This window comes from Nothobranchius furzeri, chromosome 15, assembly GCF_043380555.1.
Source record: "Nothobranchius furzeri strain GRZ-AD chromosome 15, NfurGRZ-RIMD1, whole genome shotgun sequence".
Taxonomy (NCBI): Eukaryota; Metazoa; Chordata; class Actinopteri; order Cyprinodontiformes; family Nothobranchiidae; genus Nothobranchius; species Nothobranchius furzeri.
This window is the reverse complement of record NC_091755.1, coordinates 45,092,737-45,104,175: the sequence shown is the minus strand read 5'-3', so window position 1 is coordinate 45,104,175 and position 11,439 is coordinate 45,092,737. Positions and strand designations below refer to the sequence as shown.

The following is an 11,439-nucleotide window of genomic DNA, read 5'->3' as shown; positions in this document are numbered from 1 at the left end:
GTTTCGTGAAGGTTGGAACAAGAATGGATCAGTGAGTCGTGAGCTTTGCTCTCCTGTACAACAAGCACCTCCCACTTCCTCAGTCCATCTCCCTTCTGCTCCACCATCACTCAGGATCTAGATAGTCACACCCGTTTCTGGTTGAGGACCTCAGACGTGGAGAAGCTGGCCCCATCCCGCGGTTGGAAGCAGGTTAAGGATGTCCGTAGTTTCTTTTCTTTGTCCAGGGAAACAGCAAACAGGATTACTGTGTTTCCAAAATGGCGGCCAAAGTCACCCAGCCACAGAGAAGTCGTTCGGTCCTGTTTGGATGGACACGCTCGGGTACTCACGACTCGTCCACATGGCCCTACAACACAATTCAAAGGTGCACATTCCCCACTGATGAGCAGCCTTCCCACCATGGACACGGACACGCACAGCTGACACAACAGTGGAGGTTATGAAATCAGGGCAGACATAACATGTGGGCCTGTTTACATTCTTCATGCAGGCAGGATGCTCCGGTGTCTCGGGGCTAATTTCAGGATCTATTTGTGGAGGAAAGGCGACAGAAACCTCCACAAGGCAGGGAAACGGGACAGGATGTGCCAAATGCAGCCTTGGCTTGATTACTCAGCTGCCGTCAACAATGGGTCTACGTTCAGGGATTCGATTCATGGAGAGAGACCGGGCTATTTTGGGGGCTGTTCAGAGAGTACAACGGGTCGAGACTTCCTTCACACTGTTGATGGGCGTGGCCTGGTAAACCGTTAGGTGTCATTTAGGAGGGTATTGGTACTCTGCCAGCTGCATTAGCAGAAACCTAATTTACAGGATGTTTTTTGCCATTAACAGACAGAACTAGAAAACAGTAAAACTTGGTTTGATATTAATAGATTATCACTCAACATAAAAGACCGAACATGTTTTTTAGGAATCAAAAGGAACTTGATGGGGACGTTAGAGGGGACAAAGAATCAAAACCAACATTTTCTTGTTGTTTGTGAACAAAGCCAGCTCGGGTGGTCAGAAGTAGCCGTGTGGGACCTACGCTTTATGTACATTAGAAAGTTTAAACATGCAAGAAAAACTTGTTTTCTGAGAAACCTCATAAAAACGTCACTATGTGGAGCCCTTCCTCCTCCAGTCTGCAGTCTCCAGTGTCTGAGGCCTTCTGGTTTAAACCAACCAATCAGCAAGCAGCTCATTAGCATATTCATGTCCTGGCCAAGTGGGGGGGTCGACAGCTCAGCCTGCATCAGGGCTCCTGAGGAAAGCCAAAAGAACATTTCCTCTGCTTTTCAGAGATTCAAAGCAGAGTTTTAGATGCTGATAATCTGCATTCTTTGTCCCTTTGAATTAATGTTGAAATGGAGAGGGTGACCGAGATTATGCTTGTGCATGAATGGCATGGAGGCCACATGTTGATCATCTTAAAGGAAAATGTCTAGGATTTTAGTTTTACCGTATGGATAACTATGCAGCTTTACGTGTTACTTACTGTTCACTCGTACTTCCGTACAAGTCTGGGGATTGACGAGTAGAACCACTGTTAATGCAAGCGTGTCACACGGATGATCAAAACGGCAGATTATGATGCATAAACTCACCCACGGTTTGTTTACTCACATGTTATAAAACACGGTTTGTTTACTCACATGTTATAAACACGGTTTGTTTACTCACATGTTATAAAACACGGTTTGTTTACTCACATGTTATAAAACACAGTTTGTTTACTCACATGTTATAAAACACGGTTTGTTTACTCACATGTTATAAAACACGGTTTGTTTACTCACATGTTATAAAACACAGTTTGTTTACTCACATGTTATAAAACACTGTTTGTTTACTCACATGTTATAAAACACGGTTTGTTTACTCACATGTTATAAAACACTGTTTGTTTACTCACATGTTATAAAACACAGTTTGTTTACTCACATGTTATAAAACACGGTTTGTTTACTCACATGTTATAAAACACCATTTGTTTACTCACATGTTATAAAACACAGTTTGTTTACTCACATGTTATAAAACACAGTTTGTTTACTCACATGTTATAAAACACGGTTTGTTTACTCACATGTTATAAAGAGACCAATAGAGACAAGTATGATTTGAGAGATATTTACGCTATTATGAAAATTTGGGTATTTCTTGCCCTGTAGTGGACTGGCTCTCTGTCCAGGGTGTACCCCGCCTGATTGCCCGTTGACCGCTGGAGATAGGCACCAGCCCCCCCACCCCACCCCCACCCCGTGACCCTGCGTGGACAAGCGGGTTCAGAAAATGGATGGATGGTATTTCTGATGCAACTGTAGGACAAAGGCAGCTGTTTTAGTCATCAACCCTTCCCAAAGTTACCTCGACTCCCAAAACTAAACTAAAGGCAATATCAGAATTCCATAAACGTTAGGGAAACATCTGAGCAGAGTCGTAGGACCTTTGCTGACTTTGCTGGGACATCCCCCCCCCCCCCGTGGAGTCCCAGCATGAGACTGGTTTCTGGTCCAGATCTAAGTCCAGAACAACAACAGATCTTTAGTTATGAGCTGGAATTTTTATGGGATTCTATGGTAAGAAACACTTGTTATTGTTTGACTTTGTCTTCCAGTTCAAATCAATAAAGATTTAATTAGCATCATGTTAGCAACATAAAGACGATTAAATGAAATTGCTCAAATCTGCCGAGGCGCAAGGCATCCGAGTCATTCCTGGCTTTTGAACTTTTCCAGTAAAAGTGAAAACCGCCCACCTCTAAATCCTACGTGCAGCGGAGGCCTGGTGTGATGAGCAGACTGGTGAACACAGAGACACGTAGCACACGCGTGTGATGAAGATGTTGAGCGTTTGGATCCCGCAGCTCTGACATCCGTGCACGTTGAACACAATTACGATTTAAGGCGAGTTATTCCTCCTGATGCAAAGTCAAACATGATCAGACTGCAGGCTTCAGCGTCCACGTTCCCGCACGCCGCGTGAGCATAAACAGAGAAGACGGCGTGCAGCAGGCGGTAGCGGCTATTCTTAGCAGAAGGGTAGGCTCAGCCTTGGGTAAACACGACTGTTTCATTTTGGAAAATCTGGCTCAGAAAGATGGATGTCGCCTACACGTTATTGATCCAACAAAGAATTTGTTCTTTCAGACCACAAGACCGGCATTTTCTTTCTTCTTCTGGAAGCAGAACAAGAGAGAGCAGGAGACGGCCTCCAAACACAAAATAACGAGTTGAAATTGGCCAGGGAAGGTTCTGATGACTAACCTGACTCCCCTTCATCTCTTTTCCTCCTCTCTCCATCTGCGGTGATTCTTCAAACCTCATCCACCTCTCCGCCTGCTGCTCTCACGTTTTAGGAATTCATGTCAGACAAGTTTCTCTGGTGAAAAGTGAGCGAGCTCAAAAACCAACATCCTTGTCACCATCCATCCATTCTCCTCACCCGGGGTCGGGTCACGGGGCAGCAGCCTTTGCAGGGCCGCCCAGACTTCCCTCTCCCCAGCCACTTGGGCCAGCTCCTCCGGGGGAATCCCGAAGCGTTCCCTGGCCAGGTGAGAGACATAGTCCCTCCAGCGTGTCCTGGGTCTACCTTTAGGTCTCCTCCTGGTTGGACATGCCCAGAAAACCTCACCAGAGAGGCGTCCTAACTAGATGCCCGAGCCTCCTCAGGACAAGTGGGGGAGTAGAGGGAGGTGGAGTGTACAGTCGGTAAAGACGGCTCTCCCTTGCCCTGCCTCCAACATGCCTACATCTAAATAGGATAGATTATCCAGGGTTATCTCTGTAGTTATGCTGCTATAGGCTTAGACTACTGTAACTCTCTTTTCACGTGTCTGAGCAGAACCTCCCTGAACCGTCTACAGGTGGTTCAGAACGCCTGTGCTCGGCTTCTGACCAAGTCCTCCAAACACACCCACATCACCCCGCTTCTCCTCCAGCTTCACTGGCTGCCAGTCAACTTCAGGGTTCATCTCTAGATCCTGGTTCTGGTCTATAGGGCCTTACATGGACAAGCACCATCTTACATTGGTGATCTTCTTAGTCCCTACACCCCCAGCAGGTCCCTGAGGTCCAGTGACCAAAGCCTACTGGTTGTGCAGCACCAGGCTAAAGGTCAAAGGTGACAGATCATCTGCTGCTGTGGCCCCCAGACTCTGGACCTCTCTCCCCCTGAGCCTGAGATCAGTGGACTCAGTGGTCTCCTTTAAACTCACCTGTTCAGGTTTGGTGGACCTTCATCACCTCCCTCTCCTTGTTCTGCTCTCCCCACTTATTCCACCTTCCTCAGGATCCACTGGTTTCCCTCTTTCCTATTCACTCTCTCTCTTTCTTAACATTTTAAATCATAACTGTCTATTTTTGCTCATTTTAAATATATTTTAATCATTTTCTAAATTATTTTTTATATTTAATATTTTTTGTTTTTGTGAAGCGCCTCGTGATTTTTATCTTCTTTTTCTTCTATTCAGAAACGGTTTTTAAAGTTTTCTCACTACAACACACGTAGTCACCATTTAATCATGAAACAGGTGTGGGCGTACATCAGTCACATCAAGCCAACATAGGTGTACGAAGACACTGATTAGCTGTTAAAGTTTTCCATGTTCAGCAGAAATGGACCCAAGGATTCAACACGGAACAGAGAAAACTCAAAGCTGCTGACAGACGCAACACTTTCTGCTTAAACATGGTTGATTTGACTCGGCATGGCTTTAATAACTTGACTTGACTTAACAACGCAAACTTGACTAGACACGACTTCAACATGACTTACCAGATCATCGGGTGCTGGAGCTGTGGCTGCAGGGAGTCTGAATCAGACAACAGGATCATGGAGTCTCAGGTGAGTTCAGACGGGTAAGGTAGAAACTTAAACTATGGCCTTTTAAATAGTTTTTAACTTGCTTGTTACTAAAAACAAGCAACAACACAATCTATGTTTAAACGGCCTAATGCTAACACGTGCTAGCAATGCTAATGTCTTGCTACAGCGGCTAATCAACTCATTCGCTGCCAGCGTTTCTCACCATTTTTACTGTTCGTTTAACAGAACGTTGCACGCTAGGATGATGACGACGCCCAAACTACCAAAACAAAGCGGAGACTCACCTCTTACATCAGGAAGAATCCGTGTGTTTCTAGCGTTATCCGTTCTTTCGTAATCCGTTGTTGAATTTTGATCGGCAGAGGCTTTTCCGGTTCGCACCTCACTTTTTTTACCGCAGCGGCCCAAAACGATCCCCTAAAGCCCGAGTCATGCTTCTGCGTCAGAGCGGAGACACACAACGCCATTATCCGTCCTTGTGAGCCTGCTGGAGAGCCTCGCAAGGACGTACGGAGTCGAGCTCTCTTTTCTAAACATCCGTCCGTCGAAACGGACAACGCAAGCTTGTGATTGGTCAGGGCACCGCTGTCGTCTACACCGCCGCCATTGCGCCCTCAAAAACATGTAGGGAGCTGAGGATAACTAGCGGCAGACACGGAGCAGCTTGAAGAATACCTCGCTAAAAACTCTAAAAACATGAATGTTTAATTCCCCGTGACTGGAGGAGTGAAAAGATGCACAGCAAGCGTTTTATTTGTGGACGGAAACGACAGGAAACGTGGGTTTAGAGGTGGGGAGTGCATGAAGAGGTGGAGGAGGATGAGAGACAAATTTATCTGTGTTAAAAAGTCTCTTATATACAAAAACACAATACAAACACACCATCTTGGACCGATACATGACAGGATACCACAGAACAGCGCTACGCCCTCTGCTGTCTTGGCGGAGAACTGCTTTGCAACGCTCCCCAGGAGACGGAGAAGTATGAGAGCTAAATGTCTCCGTCCGTGCGTGTCTCCCTGTGTGAGCTGACGGAGAAGCATGAATCCAGTTAAACACATGGATTTTCAGCTTCCTGATCACGTGATGTGTGACGTACGCAGATGACGATCGGCTTTAGAGCTGAGATGTTTGTTCTCACGGTGCAGGGGGCTCGTTCCGACGCCCACACAATAAAAACATGCACGTTATTGCATTGCAGTGAATGAGTTAACATAATGAACTCACTATATCATGCTAACAAACTCAAGCTAACAATGATTTCCAAATGAAGACATCTGCATGATTTGATCCTCATGAATACACACTAAAGGGATGAATACACACTAAAGGGATGAATACACACTAAAGGGATGAATACACACTAAAGGGATGAATACACACTAAAGGGTTGGGGCTACGAGTCGCCTCCACATCGGTCGGCGCGGAAACGCGTTCCTTGTTTCGGTGAGATGGACTGATGCTGCGATGCGTCTGCCCTAGCGGACCATCACCACCTCTAGGTCCTACAGGATTCCATCTGCAGCGGTCAGAAATAACCGTCCAGTTGGAGCGTTTGCTTCAGCGTGACATTCTGAGATGACTCTTGTCCTCATTGGTGTCGTTTCAGTTGAACATTTTTGTTTCGCCTGCTTCGTTTTTAACTCCAGTCTGACTGTGACTTTCAGAGTTTAGTGCTGGTTCAACATTACGCACGGAGAGAGTGAAGGTCATATTTATTTCTGTTAAAATAAGCCACTTTAGGCCCAAACGTTCCCCAAGAGTCCGCCAGACCTCCAAGTGAAACAATGTTAGCTCTCTGCTCTGCTCCCCGCAGGCCGAGTTCCTCCAGACGCCTCCAGACTCGCTGATCTGAAATCAGTCGCCTGCTTTGTCCCGAAACGCCTCCCACACAAATTGGTTTCCTCTGTGCACATGTATCCGGCCACAGGACACAAATAACTGGATGCAGTTCTCTGTAATGACATGTAGTGGACGAAAAAGGGCTAGAATTATGGAGGGAGTAAAAAAAATCACTACTTTCATCTCGCCTGCTGGGGCTGTCATGCTCCTAAAACGTCTCTGGATGGGAATTCAAACTTGTAGGATGGCCAAGGAAAGGGAGGGAACATATGAGAACACATGCCCCCCCCCCCCTCTCTACGCCCCAGAGTTGCTTTTCAAAGACTGTAATTTGGTGTGTTTTCAACCTCGAGGCTCTGCTCTATTTCATGTTACTGATATTGAGTGACTCAAGGTCAGTAACGGAGGGGATGTTGAGTGAGACGGCGAAGGCAGACCTGCTCCTCCAGCCGTCTACACTCCCGGTGATACTCTATACATGCAGCAGGAAGACACGGGTCCGTGAATCATCCTAGACAGTTAATTATGTAGAATTGTTGCAGAATTACACACATCGGTGGATTTCTGAGAGAATGAAAAGAGCTCTCGGCCCTGTTTTCTTCTCTGAGCAGTCGTGTAACTGAAGCGGTGCTGTTTATGTCTCTGAGAGGCGAAACCGCCAGACCGAGTTTGGGTTTCAGACGAGGGTCTGGCTGTAATTAGGTCGTCCAGGTGTGGAGGTTTACACGCCTCGTTTTAGAGTAAGAAAAAACAGGACGGCTTTTCAGAATGAACAGAGGCCCTCTCTGTGTCAGCAGCATCTGGACCACAGCAGAGGAACCGGGGCCTCCAACCGGGCCAGGTACTGCCGAGTTCAACAGGAAATGGAGTTCAGGGTTTATTTGCTTTGTCTGCAGAAGTTTCCCTCTGTTTGGTCTGACGTCAAATCAGATAGTAGACGCTTCAGCAGACGTGAAAATGGCCGTAAATTTCCCTGAATAGTTAGACAAAGCTGTTGGGACAGAAATCTCCCATAAGAGCTGTTAATTCCCGACTATGGGATGGATTACGTGATGCTTGGAGAGTTCCCCACCTAATCACATTTTTGCCTTACAACAACACGGTTCTGAGAATGTTGCTTTGAACAAAGTTTGCTGCTTCAGCGTTTTTGTGACGTGTGTTTAGTTGCAGCGTTCCATTGGTTTCAATGGCTTTTATTGGGAATAACATTAAGTTAACGGTGAGAGTCAACATTAGTAGTTTTGTTCCTTCCCGTTTAAAACCCCTGCTGTCCTGCTTGTCACTAATCATCTCCTGAGTTAGGGTTAGGGTTAGGCTCTTCAGCACAAGTTTCAACCAGATTAAGGTCTGGGAAGTTTCCTGGGCTTTAGGCCTCTGATCCAGAGCTCCATCAGTGAACTGTACATGGAGGGTTGAGAGGAGTTCCTCTGGGCACATGTGTTGGTACCATTCTTTGTGTGGAGCAGAAAATGAGCGGGCTAACGCTAGCACCACATTTGGTACAAAAGTTTCATTGAATGGTAAATAGTGTGTATTTGTAAAGGGCCTTCCTAGGGTTCTTCAGCCCTCCATTCACCCATTCACACGCTGATGGTGATGAGCTACGATGTAGCTACAGCTGCTATGGGGCGCACTGACAGAGGCGAGGCCTGCCGAACACCGGCACCACCGGTCCACCAGCAGGCAAGGGGCTAAGTGTCTTGCCCAAGGACACAACAGCAGCGTTCTCTGATCGGAACCAGGTTCAAACCTGCAACCTTCCGATTACTGGACCACCCGTTCTACCTCCTGAAGTACTGCTGTCCTGTAGTACTGCTCATTGTTGTTTTGTCTGCCGTTTGTAATCCTGGAAATACTAAAAATCGAGCTTTGAGGATTCAACACCAGAGACATGTCGTCAGCGACGGCGGGCCTGGCTCGTACCTTCCAGGGTTCTGTAGCTCTGACTGCGGTCGGGGCAGCTTATGTCAGATGAACTCCTCATAATGTTGAACATCTAGCCAGGACAGGGACTGACCTCACAGCTTTAAGGTCAACAGGAAATGATGTCATGACATTTAGACTAGTTCTGGGATGTTTAAAGCAGCCAACCCTTGGAATGAGCCTCTGCCGCTCAACAGGTCAGAGCCAGAGGGTGGGCGGGTCTGAACTTTCACCTGCAGCTCTGCTCTGAGCTTTTAGGAGTGACTTGGTGAGTAAACCGATCAGTGGGAGGAGTCCATCCTCAGCATGTGGATGTAGAGCTAAAGGTTGGTTTATGCTTGACGCGTCCGCGAGGTCCGCACGGCTCCGCGCGGAAAAGTTGCGTCATTTTAACAACCACGCCCCTCCACCGCGTCTCCGCACGGCCCAAGATTTCCGCAACGCGCACCTTGGAAAATTTCTAACCACGCGGACGGACGGACACGGAAAAACATGGCGGACCGGCACGGCGGAGGTTGGTAAATACAGACATTTGTATGATTCAGCTCTCAGAGATCACCGTGATCAACATGTTGTTAATAATTCTTGGAGAGAAATAGCTCGCACTGTCGGAAAAGACGAGAACGCTGTTAAAAATGCTGGAATGCCATGTTGTAAACAGTGATTTCTACTTCTACTATGGTGTAGTGGTGGATGCATGCTGTAGAGCTCCATGCTGCCCCCTACAGTTTGGGAGAATATTGGCTCACCGCAGAGACGAGCCGCACAAACCATAAACGCTGCGAGTTGTGAAGCGCGTTCCAGCCGCGAGCCGCATCACCGCGCGGAAAGTGAATGCGTTAAGCGTAAACCAAGCTTTAAACATCAAGTTTGGGTGGAAAAAGTGACCATTTGGATTTCTGGTAGCCAATCAGGCAGATTTGTTCAGTAGAGCCTTGAGTCACATTTCAGGTAATTCTGGTGAAGTGAAGTTTTATCCACCGGGGCAACGGTGGCAGGGAGTTGAGCGCCCACCCCGTAACTGAAGGGTTGCAGGTTTGAGCCTTGTCTTTTGCATTTGTTGTGTCCTTGGGCAAGACGCTTTACCAGCCTTACCTGCTGGTGGTGGCCAAAGGGACCAATGGCGCCTGTGCCCCAGGGCAGGTGTAGTTACACCTGGGTGAAGAGTACATTTAAAGCACTTTGGGGGGTTGTGGAAATGCGCTGTACCAAAAATATAATTTACCATTTACTGTCCTGTGAATCTAAACTGAGTTCATCTTCTTTGGCTGAGAAGCAGCTTCTCGCATGAGTGATGTCAGGATGGTGGACTGGTGGGAACGCTCACCTTTTCTTCTCCGGAAGATCCTTTTTCCAGATGAAATCCAGAGGATTCACCAGAGAAGATAACTTTCCTCAGCAGTCCGATACCTGGATCTTCAGCAGAACGTTGGTGGTTTTCTTCTAGAAAAGGAGCTTCTTTGATGCCCTTCTTTACTTCAGCTTGCCCTCCAGTCTCACTGAGCTGCAGATGCTCTCACACCTTCCTGCTGACGCTCATGATCTGATGGTTAGAGCTTACACTAGTAGCTGGGATTGTTTCATATCTAGACATGTTTAGGCGGCCGGATCGTTTCCGTGTCCTGTAGAGGTCTTCTACGTGGATCTAATGAGGAGAAGAGCCCGCAGCAGGACGGTGTCAGAAATCATCCTGAGCTGCTTTAACTTCTCCATCCCTGAAAACAAAACCAGGCTGACTCTGGTCTGATCCCTCGTTTAAGCGATGCTTTCAGCTGAAGAACGAGGTTGATGTGTTCACGTGTCTGACACAGCCGCCACACGTTTCTAAAACACGGAAACACTACAGGTGAACACTTCAAATGTTCAAAACTTTATCTGTAAGATGATCCTGACCAGAAGTTACCAGCGGAGGAAAACCGTCATGGTTCAGTAATAATCTTTGCCCTTTTCAGTTGATATTTTTATAGTTTTTTAAGCTAATTTTGCATTTTGTTCAATAAGATAAACAGTTTTGGTAAATTTCGGGAAAATCTTCCTTCTGCTTGTGTCTCCAGACGGTTACGATAACCTAATCAAACACAAATGATTGTTGCATCCTTTAAATGTCACCACACAACTCTTCTAATTACTGCTTCTCATAACAACCTGTTCCCTGCAAGAGAAACTCTTGTTCACACACACACACACACACACCCGCACCAGGCCGCAGCCCGCTGGTACACCAGTCCTGATGAAGAACCGACCTGGTTCCCGGTCTTCGTGGGTGAAAGTGGCTGACAGAACGAGCGGTCCGACCCGGCCTGTCGGTACCAGATGTAAAACATCTGATGCTAATGCGTCCCATTTGAAATGAATAATAACTTCAGTTTGTGTCGTTTCCCTTTCATGTGGTCATCGGGTTTTGTGGGTCTGAAACGTCGTGCTTCCTCCACATCTGATGCAAAAGATGTGAAGAGTCAGAGAACATCAGGACAAAGGTCTGCAGACCTGCTGCAGCTCTGCAGAAACTCTGATGAATGAATGCTCTAAGTGTTGACAGGAAGAGGACGGCGGGAGACACCTGGGCCCTCAGTCATCAAACATGGAAATATTCCTGAATTCCTCCTTCCTAAGAACGAAATGTAGAACGTTTGTAGGAACGGTCAAAATCCTGATTTATGGAGCGTGATGACCTCTCATATGCATGTTCCTCCGCGCCCATCTGGTGATAAATCCCACCTGTGCGTACCCAGGTGTGCGTGTCCATTTACTTACAGAAACACCTTCATTAACCATACGTGGTGACGCTACGTCCTCGGCCGCGCTTAGCCTGGCGGCCTTACAAAGCGCCGGGGAAACCTGCCTCTTAGCTGACTGCCG

General features: G+C 47.1%; 1 protein-coding gene across 1 annotated transcript in view; it reads left to right on the top strand.

Moving 5' to 3' along the window:
• Positions 1-11,439, top strand: part of LOC107391394 (1-phosphatidylinositol 4,5-bisphosphate phosphodiesterase eta-2-like) — a 111,520-nt gene that overhangs the window by 81,137 nt on the left and 18,944 nt on the right. The window lies entirely within an intron of this gene.